This window comes from Callospermophilus lateralis, chromosome 3 (assembly GCF_048772815.1).
Source record: "Callospermophilus lateralis isolate mCalLat2 chromosome 3, mCalLat2.hap1, whole genome shotgun sequence".
Lineage (NCBI taxonomy): Eukaryota > Metazoa > Chordata > Mammalia > Rodentia > Sciuridae > Callospermophilus > Callospermophilus lateralis.
In genome coordinates this window covers 191,223,880-191,240,685 of record NC_135307.1, presented here as the reverse complement: position 1 = coordinate 191,240,685, position 16,806 = coordinate 191,223,880, and the positions used below count along the sequence as shown (strand labels likewise).

The window sequence follows — 16,806 nt, the reverse complement described above, 5'->3', positions numbered from 1 at the left end:
GCTGGGGTTTGCGTGGCTGCAGTGGGCGTGCGTGTGTGACCGTGGATGTGCACGGCTCCCGTGCACTGGGCGTGGATGGCCGGGGTAGATTGCCACAGTGCCCACGTGCCAAGCCCTGGATGCTGTGCCGACGGTGCGCATGACCACGGGTGCCTGGGCGGCCCAGGCTAGCTCTTGGAGCGGGACAGCCGGGAGGGATGTGCGTGGCGGTGCGTGCTGGCCACTGTGGCGCTGGTCCCCCAGCCTGAGCATGCTCGTGACAGGTGCAGCCGGGGGTCTCCACGTTCAGACTCCCAGTGGAAGTGGTCAGGAGCTCTCCAGAAAGGCCAGGCACGGGGGCTGCCATCCGAACTGGGCCCCAAGCAAGGGGGAACAGGGCCAGCTGCGAACACTGGGCCAGCCCCGGCTGCCCACCCGCCCTGTTGCCCCATTTCTGAGCCCACAAGCAGCATCAAGGGCTTGACCGTGGGACACTCCAAGGCAGCCCCCAGCCAGACCAGCTAGGGGTCAGCTTTCGGGTCAGTCCTGCCAGTAGGAAGCATCCATTCACCCCCTCAGCAGTGTCTGCCCATCCCCCCCACGCTGTGCCCGGCACTAGGGCTGCAGCCAAGGACGAGATGGACACCACACCCTTTGCAGCTGGCCCTGATGTCCTGGTGGGAACCAGTTTAAAATGAGCCGCATGGCAGGGGTTAATTGGCGATGAATGCTGTTGATAAAGATGAAGGGAAGGTGGCTGGAGAAGGGGGAGGGGGTTGCTGTCTCCAGAGGGCGGGCAGCCAAGACCTTAATGGGACGCCAAGGTTTGGGGGAAGACTTGAAGGAGGTGAGGGGGAGCCGTGGAGAGATCTAGAGGAAGAGCGTTCCAGGTCGCAGCTTGTCAAAGAAGAGAAAAGGGGAGACTTAATACTCTAGGGTTTTCTGTTTAACTGATGATAAAAGCAAACAGTGCTCGTGGGACACCAAGCAGTAGAGAAATAAACACTGGAGAAACTGAAAATCCCCAGTAACTGGAGGGCAGGAGGGGACGGTCACAGCGGGTAGGGATGTTTGTGGCCCGTTCACTTGGTGATCAGAGCCTCTTCCGTTGACAAGGCGGCATCGAAACAGGGCAGCTGGGCCACTCCCGGCACAGCAGTGCCCGCCTCCTTGGCGGCTCCGGGCCCAGCCCTGAGAAGAGCTGGCCTGCACAGGGGTCCGCTCTGCCCCTGGTTCCCGGGGCCAGGGGTGATGGGGGAGAGGGGCACGAACCCCCAGCAGAGAGCTTGACTTTCTCCCAAGTCCCCGAGCTGGCCCCCGCGCCCGGGGTGACAGCGTCGCCTCCTCCTCCTGGCTTTTATGAGCTGCGAGGGAGGCTTGTCCCGAGTTGCACAATCCCCTAATTGCTGCTTCCTCTCGGTCATGAATTCTGTGGCGGCCGCACGTTATTAACCTCGCTGGGGCCTTATCGCCTGGAGCGCGGCCAGCGCCGGCCTGGCCTACTTTCCCACCGGATTCCAAAACCGCCTCCCTGCGCTCTCGGACTTTTCCTAAGGAGAGGCCGTGCCCGAATCTGCTAAAAATAATATGTGGAGCAGGGAAGGGGGGCCGCGGGTCGGGCGCCCAGGCTGCACCCCGGGCTGTGGCCAAGCCCCTGCCGCCCAGAAGCTTCCCCGGGAGTCCTGTCCTTGGGCAGCGGGTCCCCATCAGGACAGGCCGACAGGGCTGGGAGCCAGGAGACCTGGGGCCAGTCCCGCCTCTGCCCCCACTGGCTCCTTGGTCCTTCATTCCTTCCTTCTTCGCCCCACGGACATCTCCCGTCCCCAAGGGCTGGCTTCACGCTGGGGAGACCTCTGAGAAGGAGGCAGGCGGTCCTACTCCTGGCAGAGCCTGTCACCCAGTGGGCAGAGATGGGCACACAGAAGAAACACAGGTGTCAGGGATGCTGTCGTCTGAGGTCAGCGAGGCTCCTTGTGGAGGTTGGGGTCATTTAAGCTGAGACCGAACAATGAGAGGAACCGGATCTGGCGCGTGCAGGACTGGAGTCAGGTGGGGCATCAGAGGCCACCAGTGTGTGGGATGCCAGGAGGCACCTGCTCCCAGACCTGCTCAAAGGCGTCTGGCATTGAGTGGGGGCCTCCTTGCTCCCCTCACCCTGGGTACCTGGCCCACCTAGCCCTGGGCATGCTGGGACGAAAATGAATCCCAGTGCAGGACAGAGCACATGCAAAGGCCCTGAGGTGGGGAGGAGCTGAGAGGGCCAGAGAAGGGTGTGGGATGGGCGGGCTGGGAAGGCAGGTCACAGAGGGCCTCAGCAGCCACTGCGAGGGCTGGAGGGACAGGGATGGACTGTGAAGGAAGAGCTGGTGGCCCTGTGTGTACAACGGTATCTGCAGGGAGGTGGAGGGCTCAGCACCAGGTCCTAGGCTGGATGAATGTGATCCCTTCATTGATGCGGGACAGGTGCTGCTTCCTCTGGTCTTCTTTTCACCTGGGAACACGGAGCTCCCCAGATGTGGTTGGCAGCACCCGTAGCCTGGGGCCTGGCCCAGCCGGGCTTGGTGTGTTAGCTGGGGTCACCCAGCCAGACGGAGCGCCCAGACCCCACGCTCCGAGGGGCACGGCAGCAGCAGAGCGGGGCCAGGCACAGGAGGCTCCAGAATGCAGCCTCGGCAGCGGAGGCTGGGCCTTCCGTTCCGAATCGTGCTTACTCGTAGGGTTGTTTATCTGACTTGGCTGGAGCTGGGGCCGGCTGTCCACGTGTCCTTTTAATCATCACACAAACGCACATGTCGACAGAATCGGAATCGGAAAACGCCAATAAGCAGAAAAGAAGGAGAAGAAACGGGGAGGGAAGGGGGGGCGGAAGGCCCCGCGTCTAAGTCCACATGTGCGGCCACAGGCGGTGTTGGAGGGCCTCGGCCAGCTGGCCCTGGCCGAGGGCAGGGCGGGAAGCACCCCGTGTCCAAGAAGAGGGACTTTTTAGCTGTTAAGATTAAATAGCGCCTCGATCCTGGGCGCCCTGGGTGCGTGGAGAGGGGCCAGGGAGCAAGGTAACTGGGCAGGCGCGCTGGCCGGGTGGCGAGGGCGTGGCTGGGCGGCGAGGGCGTGGCCGGGCGACGAGGGCGTGGCCGGGCGGCGGGGCGTGGCCGGGCGGCGGGGCGTGGCCGGGCGGGGGCGTGGCCGGGCGGTGGGGCGTGGCCGGGCGGGGGCGTGGCCCGGGAGCTGTCGGGGGGGGGGCCGAGAGCACCTTCCCAGGCCTCCCTGGCACGGGGCTGAGGGTGGGCGGGGAGAGGTCCGGGCCATCATCCTGCCCAGCGATGCTTCGGGGGCCAAGTCTCCCCTTGGGACACAGAGACTTTTAAAGGGCCAGGGCCCGGGTCTTGGCGGCGGCCAGGGCCTGCGGGGGAGGCGACCCGCGCCCGCGCTGCCCTTTCATCTCGTTTTACAGGTGGACGTCGGGTGCGGGCAGAGCCGTAAAGGGCTTTCCGGGCTTTGAAATGAGATTCTTGAGAGCTTTGATCTGGTCCCCTCCATTCTGCTGTGGGGAGACGGCCAGGGGCGGCAGAGCTGGGTTCAAGTGCAGCTGAACCCCGGCCTCGGGTCACAGATGGTCAGCTCCGGCCTCCTGGGCCAGCGTGGCCTTCCCACGGTCTCCAAGTCAGAGCCAGCGCAGCTTCTCAGGCGGGGACCGGGTCTGGCACAGGGACGCCCAGGGCTGGCTGCCACTTGCCTGCCATGTTCTGGGAACAGCAAGAATGTCCCCCGTGTTTCACTCAGGGCCGGACCGGGGGTCTCAGTTCATCGGGACTCGGCTGCTTACTGGAGGGTCCAGTGTGAGGAGCTGGAAGAGCCCCGTGGAAACCCAGTCCATGAGCTGAGTCCCCCAGGGCCAGGGCCAGGCACAGAGGCCCCGTCACTGTGTGCAGGGCTCAGGTGCCCCTACCCCTAGGAGCCAGGGACAGACAGCAGGGCCATGGGGACCGGCACCCCGGGGCTCTGGTGCTCCCAGCTTTGGCTCAGCCATCTTGAACAGGCGGCTCTGGCTCCCTGGTTGGTCCTGCCGGCTCATCTATGGTGCCGGCAGGAAGAGGGACGGGAAGCGGTGCCCACGGCTTTCCTCTTGTCAAAAAGCCATCCCAGGATCCTACTGGCAGCGTGGCTTAACTTTCCTCGGCCGTGACAGGGTCCTGTGGCCACTCCAGCTGCGTGGGAGTCCAGCACATGGGTGCCTGCGGCTGTCTCCACTGCTGCACACAGGACAGAGGGTGCTGGGTCCTGGGCAGCCCAAGAGGTCCAGGCCCTTGGCTCGGCGGCTCAGGGGTCCCGTGTGTTTTCTTTCTTCTCCACTCTAGCGACATCTGCGTGTGGACCTCTGTCCTGAGGAGTTCCCTTAAGCAAAGCGGCTCTGCCTCCGGGGTGAAGCCTGGTGGGGGGGGGGGGTCAGCAGGGCTCTGGGCAGCAGCATCTCTGTCCCCCGACTGTCTCTCAACCTCGGCCACCTCGTTTCCACCCCTCCGGCCACGAGAATGTGCCTGATGGTTGGCCCCAGGCCTCCGATTCTCTTGGCTGCAGGCTGGGCAGCGCTGCTGACCGCTTCCTCTCCAGCGCGGACTGCTGGGCTGGGCTGGCCTGGTGGGAGCTCTGCTGGGCCCCACCAGCCCCTGGTCCCTCCCTGGAACCTGCCAGCCATCCTGGGCACGTGTGGAGGACGTGGTGGCAGAGTCCCGGAGCCAAGGGGAAGCCCCTGGCCTGCTGGCCAGCAGACGATGACAACTCCAGGTTTAACCCCCCATGATCCTTGCTGCCCCCTAGGGCTGAGCTGGCCTCCTGAGGTGAGGGACTCAGCGGGAGCGTTCATTGATTCACACAGCCAGACGCTGGTGCTCACTCGGAGGCCGAGGAGCGTCCAGTACCAGAGACACACTGCGTCCCTGGGAGCTTGGGTTCAATGGCAACAACAAAACAGTAAAATCCGACACGTCAAGTAGCAGCAAAGAGCCAAGGAGAAACATAACCGGGAAGGGGACAGTGACTGGGAAGGGCCCCCGTGTGAAGTGGGGCTCACTTGGCCTGAGCAGAAGGCATAGCAACGAAGTGAGAGCAGCACATACCAAGGTCCTGAGGCAGAAAGGCACTTGGAAGGGCCTGGGTCCCACCCTGCATGGGAGCTGTGGGGGTTTTGAGTGACACAAGGACATGTCCTGACAGATCCCTATGCCTGCGTGCCTGTGGATACCGGTGCACGGGGCTGGGGTGGAACCAGGAAACTGGGTTTGCAGGCTTCATGACACTTAGATCACAGAGACGTTCAGGAGTTTGAGTGATGTTCTCAGAAAGCACAGGAAAACCCAACAGGATTTTCAGGTTAACCAGAATCGGCAAGAAGACGGAAGGTGCCTGGTGCCCCCTTCTCCGCAGTATCTGAGGCTGTGATGCCGCGGGCTGTGTCACCTGAGGTCCCCCTCATGCCCGCTGCCTGCTGCCTGGGGCGCACTGCAGAGGGTGGGAGCCTCAGCACCTTGGCAAGGAGCAAGGTGCGGCCGAGCCTGCCCAGGTCCCAGCAAAGACACAGAAGACCTTGAACCTGACGCTCTTAGCTTTGCCAAAACAGAGCTGTCCCCACACGCCACCCCCAGCGCCAAACCCAGCTGATCTCACTGCTTGATCCCCAGAGGATGGCAGGGCATGTTTTTGTCTGTGGTTTGGGTTCCCAAAACCTGTGGCCTCAGATAAGTGTGGCTGACGTTCTCCAAAACAAATCGCAACGCACAGGGGGGCAGAGAGGGGACAAGGGAAAGAAGGGGCTGGTTCACCGCCTCAAGGCCTCTCTCGGGGAGGGGCCTGGTCCTGGTGTCTCCCTGCACCCCCCAGGGGCCCCCACCTCCTCCCAGGGCCCCCCCCAGGGCCCCCCCAGGGGCTCACAGCTCTGTCCTTGACACTTGCTTCTCGGAGCCTTAAATTCTGCAAAATAGACACCTTAATCTCCACCCACTGGGGCTGATTAAAAAAAAAAAAAAAAGAACAAAGTGGTAATTAAAATACGCCACTAACAGCTCGCCGGACCGCTGTGTCCCAGGGTCATTCTCTTGGTGGATCTTCACACCAGCCTGGGAGTCACTGTCACACAGGGCGGCTGTGAGGACCGTCTTTGGTTTGCAGCTGGGACAGCGGAGGCTCTGAGTACGGACAGAGGCGGTTTACAAAGTGCTACAAGTCACCTCTGGTTTTTAGGAAATGTAAACATGAAAAATATAGATTAAATATCCCAGCGCCTCAGGAGGCTAAGGCAGGAGGACTGTGAGTTCAAAGCCAGCCTCAGCCTCAGCGAGGTGCCAAGCAACTCAGTGAGACCCTGTCTCCAAGTAAAACACAAACTAGGGCTGGGGTGTGGCTCAGTGGCACCCCCCAGAAAAGATATTAAGTAAAAAATAAACACTCAGGTCTGAGACATCATTAGGTGAAAAGTTTGGCAGGACTCATGACCCAAGGTCACTGTGGTTTTCTGGTGTGCTGGGGTCACAGCAGGGGTCCTCTGGCCCTGTCCTTCTCATTGTCCAGTCTCAGCCACGCGTCCCTGCCTGTGGCCACCCAGCCCACCTGGCCTGCCACCCTCACCACCTCCTCATCTCTCCTTCGCTGGTGTCTTTCAAGGACATGGCCCTGTTGCCTGTGGTGCCCGCTCGGGCTGAAGCCCCCCGACAGCGGGAACTCCGTGGGGTCCATAGCTCCGGGTCCCAGCGTCAGTGGTCTCGTGGACTTTCCTTAACGCACTAACTGTTGTCTTTCTTTCTTTTTGGGGTGCTGGGGATGGCACCCGGGGCGCTTTACCACGGAGCCACATCCCCAGCCCTTTCTTTTCTTTCTAATTTAGAGACAGGGTCTCACTGAGTTGCTCAGGGCCTTGCTAAATCCCCGAGGCTGGCTTTGAACTTGGGATCCTCCTGCCTCAGCCTCCTGAGCCGCTGGGATCACAGATGAGCACCACCGTGCTGGGCTGTTTTCTTACTTTAAAAATCTTCTTTGCTTCTTAGAAAGCGAGGCTTCTGGGTGATTAGGAACTGGGACGGCTAGTCAAAGCCCGGGCCGAGCCTGGCTTGCTGGGGTGTGGGCAGGAAGTGGGCACCCAAGTTCCCAGCCTGGCCCCGGGGGACAGCAGTGTATTCAGACTCCCCGGAGCCGGAGCCGTGGGGAAGGGGCTCTGCAGCCCACAGCTTGGAATTCTGCCTCCTTTTTAAAAGAAGAGAGAGACTTGGGAAGAAAACAAACCAAAAAAAAAAAAAAAAAAAAGTTTTTTTTAAATGAGATTGAAATAAAACCAAAAGAATGAGATGAAAACAAACTGAGAACCGATGGACAGGAAGATTTCAAACAGTGGCCCCAGGGGCTCTCGTTAGATAGGAAAGGACAAGGACAGGGGGAGGCCCGGGCAGTGGCCTCTTCGCTGGGGAAGTGGGACTTGGAGCCCGGGAGGGAGCGACCCGCAGAAATAAAAGCAGGCCGCTTCGGCCGCGTGTGCAGAGAGCTGGAGGGACGCTGAGTCCCTGGTGGCCGGGGCCTCCTTTCTCGAGGCCGCAGTGGGCTGGGGCAGGGAGCCACTCCGGGCTCTCTGGTCTGCCGCGGTCCCCACCGCGCCCTCCCACCTGCCCCTGCAGCCTCGAGCGGGTGTCCTGCCGGGTACCGTGGGCACCAAGGCTTGACCCTCTGAACTTTTTGGCAGCGGCCCCTTGGTGTCCTGGCAGCTGGACTCCTGCTGTTGGCTGCTGTGGATGAGAACACCGCGCCCGCAGAGCGGGCCTGGGCGTGGCTCGGGGGAGGGGCGTGGCTCGGGGAGGGGCGTGGCTCGGGGAGGGGCGTGGCCTGCCGCCGGGAGGAGGGGCGGGCGAGGAACAGCCTGGGTCCCTGGGGCACGCTGGGGCTCAGACTCCGCCCTCCGCCCTCCAGGCCCGGCTCTTGGAATCCAGACCTCGAAGTCCTCCCTGCGCCCGGCTGGGGCTGGGCAGCCAGTCCTTCCCCAGAGGGACGGGGCGGAGAGCCCTTCCCCAGCCTGGATCCCTGCCAGGCCCCGCGATGGCCAGGTTGGCAGAAAGAGGGGCTCACCTGGGAGCCTGGTTACCTGACCCCAGGAGGGAGTCCCCAAACTGGGCAATTCTGAGAAAGTGGCACCCTCAGGGACGGCCCCTTTTCTGCCCTAATGACAATCAGGCAGAAGGAGGGCCAGGCCTTGGTGGAGTCGGGAGACCCGCGGCAGGTGCAGGTGCCAGGAGGAGGTGGCAGCGCTGTGGCTGAAGCACCCGACGTGGCCGTGGGCAGGTGAGGTCGCCCATCCAGCCTGGCAGCCTCGGTTCCTGCCCCAGCACCTGCCCCACAGGAAAGCCGGGGTGGAATGAGGCTGGGCCTATCGGGAGCCTGGCACACAGTAGGTGCTCACAGCTGGACGCTGTGCTTGCACACGGCTTGGTGCGTTCTAGGCAGTTTCAGAGCAGAAACAGGAAAGTCCAGGCCTCAAGTCCAGGAAGATGAAAGACGGCTGGCCTCTTCAGAGGCCCCACCAGTGGCACTCCAAGCTCAAGATCCAGGCCGAACTGGAACACTGTCGGCCTAAAGGGATACTTCTCCCCCATGTCCCCCCAGGAGGCCCTTGCTGGTCACTCTGCTCCTCCAGGGCTGCTAAACAGCTGAGGGCCACTCCTGAGGGGCGGACAGGGCTCTCTGGGTCAGAGGCTCCCTCCCAGCTCCGCCCCCGCCTGGCTGTGTGTCAGGCTCAGCTCCCCCTCCTGTAAACGGGGCCATGATGACACCACACACAGGCATTCAGTCGGTGCTCAATGGACGAGCGAAGGGGTCTTCCTGCCTAGCTCCAGGCCCTTGTCGCATCCACATCCACTGCAGGCACATCCTGAGTCCCCAGGGCCAGCACAGGGTGTGGAGCAACAAGTGTTTAATGAACATTCGAATCTGGGAACTCTGTGGCGTCAGCCTCTCCTGAGAGAAAAGGAGGCACAGAGAGGCCAGGTCACTAGGCCAAGGCCACACAGCCTCTCTGCTTACTTGGAGTCAGAGCTGGAACTGGGGCCTCAGCCCAGCCCAGCCCTGTCCCTTCATACAGGAAGCCTGCTGTCCCCTCTTCTTGGCCACACACTGCCCAGGTTTCTCCAGCCTGGCAGGGCAGGCCCAGGGACCCCCTCCCGGTCACTCTTCCATGTACCTCCTCTCTCCCTGCTGGGGTGACAAATGAAACCCCGCAGCCCTCAGGCCTCATCTGGCTTCAGACACGGTCCATGCACCTGCGTTCTGAGCTTCTCATGATTTTGAATCATTTACCAACATTTTAAAAGTGGAGATGCCACAGAAAACCCAGAAAGTGCAGCTCCTTCTGGACCCTTGTGGCCCGGAGCGCCCAGGCCGGCTTCTCTGGCAGCCAGCCACTCCGTCCTGGGCCCTCTGGCCTCCACCCGGCCTCCTCCTCCAGCCCTGGGCCTCCACTGGGGCCTCCTCAGGTAAAGCGCCTCATGAGCAGGCTGCCCTCCTCGTCCATCTGCAGCCGGGCACTGCCAGGGAAAGCCAGGAAGTCCAGGTTGGAGCTGGGCTGTGGGTCTGTGGTAGGCAGAGCAGTGGCACCTTAAAGATGCTGGGTCCTGGTCCCTAGGGCCTGTGGGCACATCGCTGCACTGTCAGGGACGCGATGGGTGTGATTACGTCAAGGACCCTGGGAGGAGAGGCGTGGTCACCTGGTGGGCCTCGCGTCATCAGGGCCGGGGAGCCCGACAGGGAGCCAGCCCAGAGCTCCCGGCCACTCAGATCTGGAAAAGGGAGGCGCTCCCCGGGCCCAGAGGGACCCCACCTGCCCACACCTGGGCGTTAGCCTGGGGAGAGCCACGGGGCCTGACTGCAGAGCGGGAGGCACTGGGTCCCGTTGCCTTAAACCCCCCACCCAGCAGCCTGTGGTGGTAGGGACAGGAGACCCACAGGAGGTGCCCTGGGCCCGGCCCCTGGCTGGTGAGTGCCTTGTCGGCTCCGCCTGCTGCTGAGCCTGGGCTGCCCTTGGAAAAGCGGCGACGAGGGACTCCTTCCAGCCAGAGGCTGCTCCGAGAGCAGGTCAGTGCCCAGCTCAGCCTCAGGGCTCAGGCGCCCAGGGTCTGCGGGAGCGTCTCACTCCTGTCCTGCGCCATCTGCCTCAACTGAGGACGATGACGACGATCCCCACCGAAGCCCCTGGCCCGGGTCACACGTGCACCGTGGAGTCACTCGGTGCTCACCGCGGCCTCTCGGTCCCCGATGCCTTTCAGACAGGGAAACTGAGGCCCAGAGGATGACGTCACCCATGTCCCCGGAAGAACCGCAGCTAAGCTCCAAGTTGGATGGTGTGACTGAGCCCAGCGGCCGCGCGCTGACCTCTGGGCTGTGCGGTCACCACGGCTAATCAGACAGGGAGCCTCCCCGAGGCCAGATCTGGCCCAAGGCTCCTCACACAGCCTCCTCTGTCCCCGCTCTCTGTCCCAGGTGTGATCCCCGACCTCAGGGCCCCACCCCTGGGCGTGGGTTCCCTCCCTGCCACGCTCACCCCCTGGCACCAGGTTCCAGAGGAACAAAGACCCCTCCGCTGTCCCCAGATCTCAGACACGGGGGGGGGGGGGGGGGGCGGGCGGTCAGGGAGGCTCCCGAGGAGAGTCCCCCGGGCCAGGCCCAAGGAAGAGTGGACGTCGGCCTGGCACAGGGCAGGCGAGGGCTCCCCGCGGGGGGCAGCCCGGGAAGCTGTGGGCAGAGGGAGTCCGTGGGCTCAGAACTGGACGTGCCACGTGGCCAGGGCAGGAGGAGGACAAGGCCAAGAGATCGTCCACGTGCGTCGGCCGTGGGCACCTACGCTGCCTGTCGGGGTCTGGGGTCCTGAGGACCCACCAGTGCACACGAAGGACGGTGCCAGGCCTCACAGGGGAGAGGGGACGGGTCTTGTTGCCACCTGGGGTCACCCAGCCACTCGCCCCTCCCCTTCTGGGATGTACAGGGCGGGGAGTGGGGGAGCAGGTAATAAGCCATCTGCACCCTACGCACCGTCCCTTGTGGACGTCTACCCACTGTCCCTTGCAGAGGTGAACCCAACCACAACCACCGCCTTAGGAGATGTCTGTCCGGTTTCCCAATGAGAGAAACAAGGCTCAGAGAGGGGAGTGATTTTCCCAGAGTCACACAGCCAGGAACCGTCCAAGCCGGGACTGGAACCCACACTCTTCACCTCCCTGGAAATCTGCTCAGGTGTGGGCCCCGGTCCATCCACAGTCTGGCCTCGCCAGCAGCGAGTCTGGGAAGCTTCCGTGTCTGTGGCGGGGGGTGCTGCTGCCTGGGAGCCTGGTCCATTCCCAGGGGGCCTCAGGCAGCTGAGCTCTGGCCTCTTCCAGCAGCCTCGGACAGGGGAGGCCGAGTGCACGGTCATCCTGGCCAGAGCCCATGGGAACAGGACGTCCTGCTCCTCCTCCTGGCTGGGCCAGTGAGCTATTCTGGGGCATATTTATTGATGGGACACGGGTACCCGGCTGGACTCCTGACTCCAGGGAGGCCCCAGGCTTCTGGGGAGCAAGCCCCGTCCGTCTCCTGCCTACACCCCGGGCCCAGGGTGCAGCCCGGGCTGGCTGGCCCCAGAAGGCAGGGTCCCCACGGGTGTGGACGAGTGCCAGGTTCTGGAGCGAGGTCGGTTCACAGGGCGAGCTGCGAAGACAGGAACAGGGGTCAAGGTCAGGCCTGGCTCCAGCCCTGGCCCCCTGGGCTCACCTGCCAGTCAAGCCGGGCTCCCTCTGTCAACGGGTTGGTGACGGCCCTCACTCCCAGGAGGAAGCTTAAACGGGCCGCGGCTCTAGGCTGGCTCCCGGCTGGTGACCAACGACCAATAATGACTTGGCAATAATGACTGACAGGTGACATTGAGTGGGAGTGTCACCTGTGCCGGGCCCTCGTCACATCCCACAACCATCCCAGGAGGCAGGAGAGCCACCGTCCACCAGTCCCACCGTCATCCCTGCCCACCGCTGGGAAAGCTGAGGTCCAGAAAGTCGGCGACTGCCCAGGTCACCGCCGGTTGTGGCAGAAGGACCCGCCCTTGAACTCAGGCCCAACGGGGGACAGGAGCAGGAGCCACGACCCCAGGTCCCCTCCCAAGAGCACTGGCCCTGCCCCCACTCAGGTCCACACCAGACCCTGCGCACCTCTGTCACCAGGTCCCAGGGAGTGGCCTCCGGACAGCCCTGGTGATAGGAATCCAGGGAGCACAGGTGTCGTGCCCTCCCGGGTACAAAAGTCCCCCAGAATCTGGGCCGGTCTCGGGTCCTGAGGCCGCGTGGGGCGGGCAGGGCTGCGGGCTGGGCCTGGGGCGGAGTTGGGCAGGGGTCCTCCCTGAGGGGACTGCACCTGCTCACCAGGGGCGGGTGCCCTGAGGGTGCACAGAGCCTCCTTCAGCCCAGAGCAGCCTCTCGAGATGGGCCTCGACCTTCCAGCCTCCCTAACTGCCTCCGGGGAGACACCAGGCTGGCTGTGCGAGGCAGGGTTTGTCCCAGCACCCGCAAAGGAAAAAGAGACCCCTCAAAGGACCGCGCAGGCCTCTGCCCTGCGTCCCTGCCAACCTCACCCCGCTCAGCCTGCGCCCTGGCCTGGGGCTGCGGCCCCCCAGAGACCTCGCTGCTGCGGGGACTGCCCAGGGCCACCGCCCAGGGCCACCGCCCAGGGCCACCCAGGCCCTCCCTGCACACAGAGCCCCCTCCTGCCCGTCCCTCCATGACCCGCCTGCCCTCTTCCCACCCGCAGGGCTCCGCTCCACACCTGTGCCACCTGCTCCTTTCCGTGCCACCCTGAGTGCCGCCGGGTGACGAGTGACAGCTGCCCTCTGCACCGCGGTTCTCACCGTGGATTCCAGCCGCCTCGGGTGGAAACGTCTGGGGGAGGAATCGGCCCTGCGCCGGCTCGTGCAGCCCTGGCCCTGCCTTAGGCGCGACTCCCCAGGGACCGTGTGCAGGACAGCGGGGCGGTGGGCGTCCGTGTGGACACCACCCACTGTCCATGAGGCACCTGGCATCCCTGGACCATGGCACCCAACCCCCTGTGGACACCAAGGGCCCACTGGACACCCACGTCCACGTCCCTGTCACCTCCTTCACAGCCACCAGCACAGTGCAGATGCCATGGTCCTCACCTGCCTGGGCCCATGACAACTGGTCTTCCTGCCTCTGTCCTGGCCTCCCGCTCTGCACCGCTGCCGCCACACGGTGCAGGAGATGTCTTAGAAGACAAACGGAGCCACCCGCCCTGGTGACCCCGCGGCTCCGGAGGCTGAGGCAGGAGGATCCTGAGTTCAAAGCCTCAGCAAAAGCAAGGCCCTAAGCAACTCGTGAGACCCTGTCTCTAAGTAAAACACAAAATAGGGCTGGGGACGTGGCTCAGTGGTCCACTGTCCCTGAGTTCAACCCCTGGTGCCAAAACAAACAAACAAACAAAACCCACGCAGGGGCTGGGACTGTGGCTCAGCAGTAGAGCGCCTGCCTGGCACGAGTGGGTTCCATCAGCACCACATAAGAATAAAGGCATTGTGTTGTGTCCATCTACACCTAAATAAATAAGTAAATAAATGTTAAAAAAATTAAAAAAAAAAAAAACCCAAGTCTGTTGAGAGCCACAGCGGAGTCGGAATGGCCCCTGGCATTTTGCCAGAAGTAAGGGTTGAGAGGGAGCCATTAAGATGATGCTGGATTGATTCAATTGTAAATAGACCCCTGCTCTCCGCCTAGGGCACCCCTACTTGGAGTTCTCTCGGGGATTTCCTGGGGAGTTTGTGCTGGTTGGGAAAGTTCCGGTGGAGGGAGTTCTGGTGGGTGTGGTGTGCCGGAGAGGAGGCTTGTGGGTGGCTTCGGGAGAGTTCCCGGGGTGCGTGGAGTGCTGTTGGAGTTCGGGCAATAAAGTTTCCTGTTTGAACATACAAGTGCTTCGTGGCGGCTTGGTGTTTTGTGCCCAGCCAAATTGCGGCACAAGTCATCTCACAACCCTGCTTAAAATCCCCCAGGACTCCCCACCTCTCTTCAAATAAAAATCCTCCTCCTCACCAGGTGCTGGAAGACCTTGTGTAATCTGACCCTGGCCGACCCCCTCTACACTTCTCCGTCCCATTCCCTCTGCTTGGACCTCCTCCTGCCAGGTGCCTGGCCCCTGTCCTCACTCCATTCACGTGGTGTCCTCAGAGAGCCTTCCAGGACCTGCCCATCCAAAGCACTGGGCGCCCTGGCCATCTCCCACTCTCCTGGGCTTTGACCCGCAGCGGTGGCTGTCTGGTATGTGGCATACGCAGCAGTTTGTTTTGAGCTGGCTCTTGACAGGGACCTGGAGTCCTGTGTTCACCAATCTCTGATGTGGACACCCACCAGGGCTGGCTTCCAGGGGCCAGTGGGGCTTCCTGTGCGGGAGCTGGGAAGCCCTGTGGGCTGTGCAGGGGGGGCGTGGTCCAGGTGTGACGCCTGTCAATCACCACAGCAGCCCAGACACCCGCGAGTCAGAAAGTGGGGCGTGGCCAGCAGCTGCCGCCTTTGCAAAAACTCTGATTTATTTAATTGCAAGTTTGAATGACTTCACTTCAGGGAGGCCGCGCAGGACACTGGTCTGGGACTTTGAGAACCGGGGGAGCCAGACGCGGCCAGTCACCGGCCCAGGGGCCAGGGAGGGGACCTTGCTCACCTGTTCCTGGCACAGCAGAAGGGGCCCCGGCAGGCGCACAGGCCAGCTGGGTGCCCATGAGGGTGGGAGAGGCCCGTCCCAGGCCACCGTCCCAGGCCACGGTCCCAGGCCACGGTCCCAGGCCACCCCGGCTTCACCGGGCAGCGGCACCGGAACGTGGTGGAGGGTGGCCAAGGCCAAGGCCAGGGTTAAAAATACCCGGCGGCAGCCGCAGTGCGGGGCCTGGGCCGCGGGAGGTCAGCGGAGTCTGTCAACAGTCAGGTGACCCACGTGCCTCACACAAAGGGTCACCGCGCAGGGCAGGGACCCATGGCCGCCCTCAAGTCTGCAGCCGCGGCTCCTGGTGTCGAGGAAGTGGCTGAGGCACGCTGTGGGCTCCCTGTGGCCCAGGCCACTGGGGCCACCTGAAAAATCGCCCTCGATGTCCATCGTGGGCGGCCAGCTTGGGGCTGGGTGGGAGGGAGCCGGCATGGGCCCAGCGCCCACTGGGTGCCCAGCACGGCAGGGGCACGAGTCACCAGCCCAATGTGGCCCCCGGGGACATCACCTTGTCACCTCGGGTGGGGAAACTGAGACTGGGGAGTGACGTCAGGGGCCCAGTTTCCTGGTGCACTGGTGACGATGCTGGTGTTCCACTCCTGAGAAGCCACAAGAAGGGGACTCGGGTTCCCTCTGCTGGGTCTCAGGACCCTGGACGTGTTGTGGCCTCAGCGGGAACTGAGAGGCAGCTCCCGGCCTCGACCCCAACGGAGACTCTCCCCTCGCCCGTCCGTCCCCACGGTGGCAGCTCCGTCCTGGCAGAGGCTCAGGCGGGGAACGTCCAGCTCCCTCTCCCTCTCACCTGAGGTCCATCCCGGCTGCCCCTGGCAGGACTCAGTCCTCTCAGCCACCTGGCAGGCAGGAGCCTCCTTCCGGCCTCCACCCCCACCCTCGCTGGCCAGTCCACCATTCGGGCTTCAGCGCCTCAGGAGATGGACACTGCCCCTGGTGTTTACCCATCTCCACGTGGAGTGGGCGACCGTGGTGACTGAAACGCTGGCCCCTGCCCCATGGAGCCACCACTGCAGAATGGCAGAGGGTGGAGGGGACGCGGGGCAGGTTGTGCCTCCTGCAACATAAGCCAAGGTGAAAGGTGGACCAGGGGAGGGCCAGGGCGTGGGAGAGGGGCGCCTCTAACCTGGAGGGGCACCGCCGCAGGGAGGGCCTCCGGAGCACTGTGGGGTACAGACTCAGAGAGACGAGGGCATTGAGCCGTGGGGATTCCTGGAGGAAGGGCAGGGAAATCAGCAAGTGCAAAGGCCCTGAGGTTGGACTGTGCCTGGCTCGTGGGCAGATGACAGGTTGACTGGAGCAGTGTGAGTGAGGGGCAAGGGAGGAGCAGATGGCACAGAGCCTCGCACAGCATGGGAAGGACCAGGACCCTGAGGTAGGTGGGAGCCATAGAGGGTTCTGGGCAGAAGAGGGCATGAGCTGACTGTTCTGAGAGAACCCCTCTGGCTGCTCCTGACGGCCCAGCTCACGAGGAGCCAGGCTGGGCTTGAGGGGCCGAGGTGGGCTGAGTCCCACGTGGGAGGGACTGTCCCTCTTTGTGAGCACCTGCTGTGCCCAGGTCTGCGCCCATGCTCCCTCTGGTCTGCGGGCCAGCTGAGGTGCCACAGACAGGACACCAGAGTCACCCTGCCGGGCGTGGAGCGCCCTGAGCTGGCTCAGACCCCGCTGCCCCCACTGCGCTTGGCGCCCACCTCCTGTCCCTGTGGGGGAGGGGTGCTCAGGGGGTCACCACCTCCTCCTGCCCCTGCCCCGGGGTGGCCCAGGGTGGGGCTCTGCCGCTCAGGGTCTGTGGGGAGCAGCCACACTGGTGGGCCGGCGGGCGGGGGCTGGCGTCGGTGACGTGGAGTGCTGGGGACAACGCGGGGCACGTGTCACCTGCCCACACAAGGGCACAGCTGGGCGTGGAGGGAGGTGGGGCCGCGGGGGGCCGTCCTGGGAGCGCAGGGGGACAGCAGCTCAGGGGCAGCTGTGGGAGCCGTGGTGCCTGGGCCGTCGCCTGGCCTCCGGGGCCTCAGCTCCACCTCTGGGAGGGGACAATGACGTGCACACGGAGGCTGTCCCCAGGGAGGA

The 16,806-nt window shown here is 63.5% G+C and overlaps 1 long non-coding RNA gene across 2 annotated transcripts; it reads left to right on the top strand.

Annotated features, from left to right (window-relative positions):
- The first annotated feature begins 11,489 nt into the window (after positions 1-11,489).
- Positions 11,490-13,616, top strand: LOC143394503 (uncharacterized). Of its 2 annotated transcripts, none has more exons than XR_013090707.2 (2): positions 11,490-11,664; positions 12,772-13,616. It is a non-coding gene; the product is annotated as an uncharacterized LOC143394503 (long non-coding RNA). The 2 variants fall into 2 exon arrangements; XR_013155367.1 differs by having other exon boundaries at positions 11,490-12,117.
- The last annotated feature ends 3,190 nt before the right edge of the window (positions 13,617-16,806 follow it).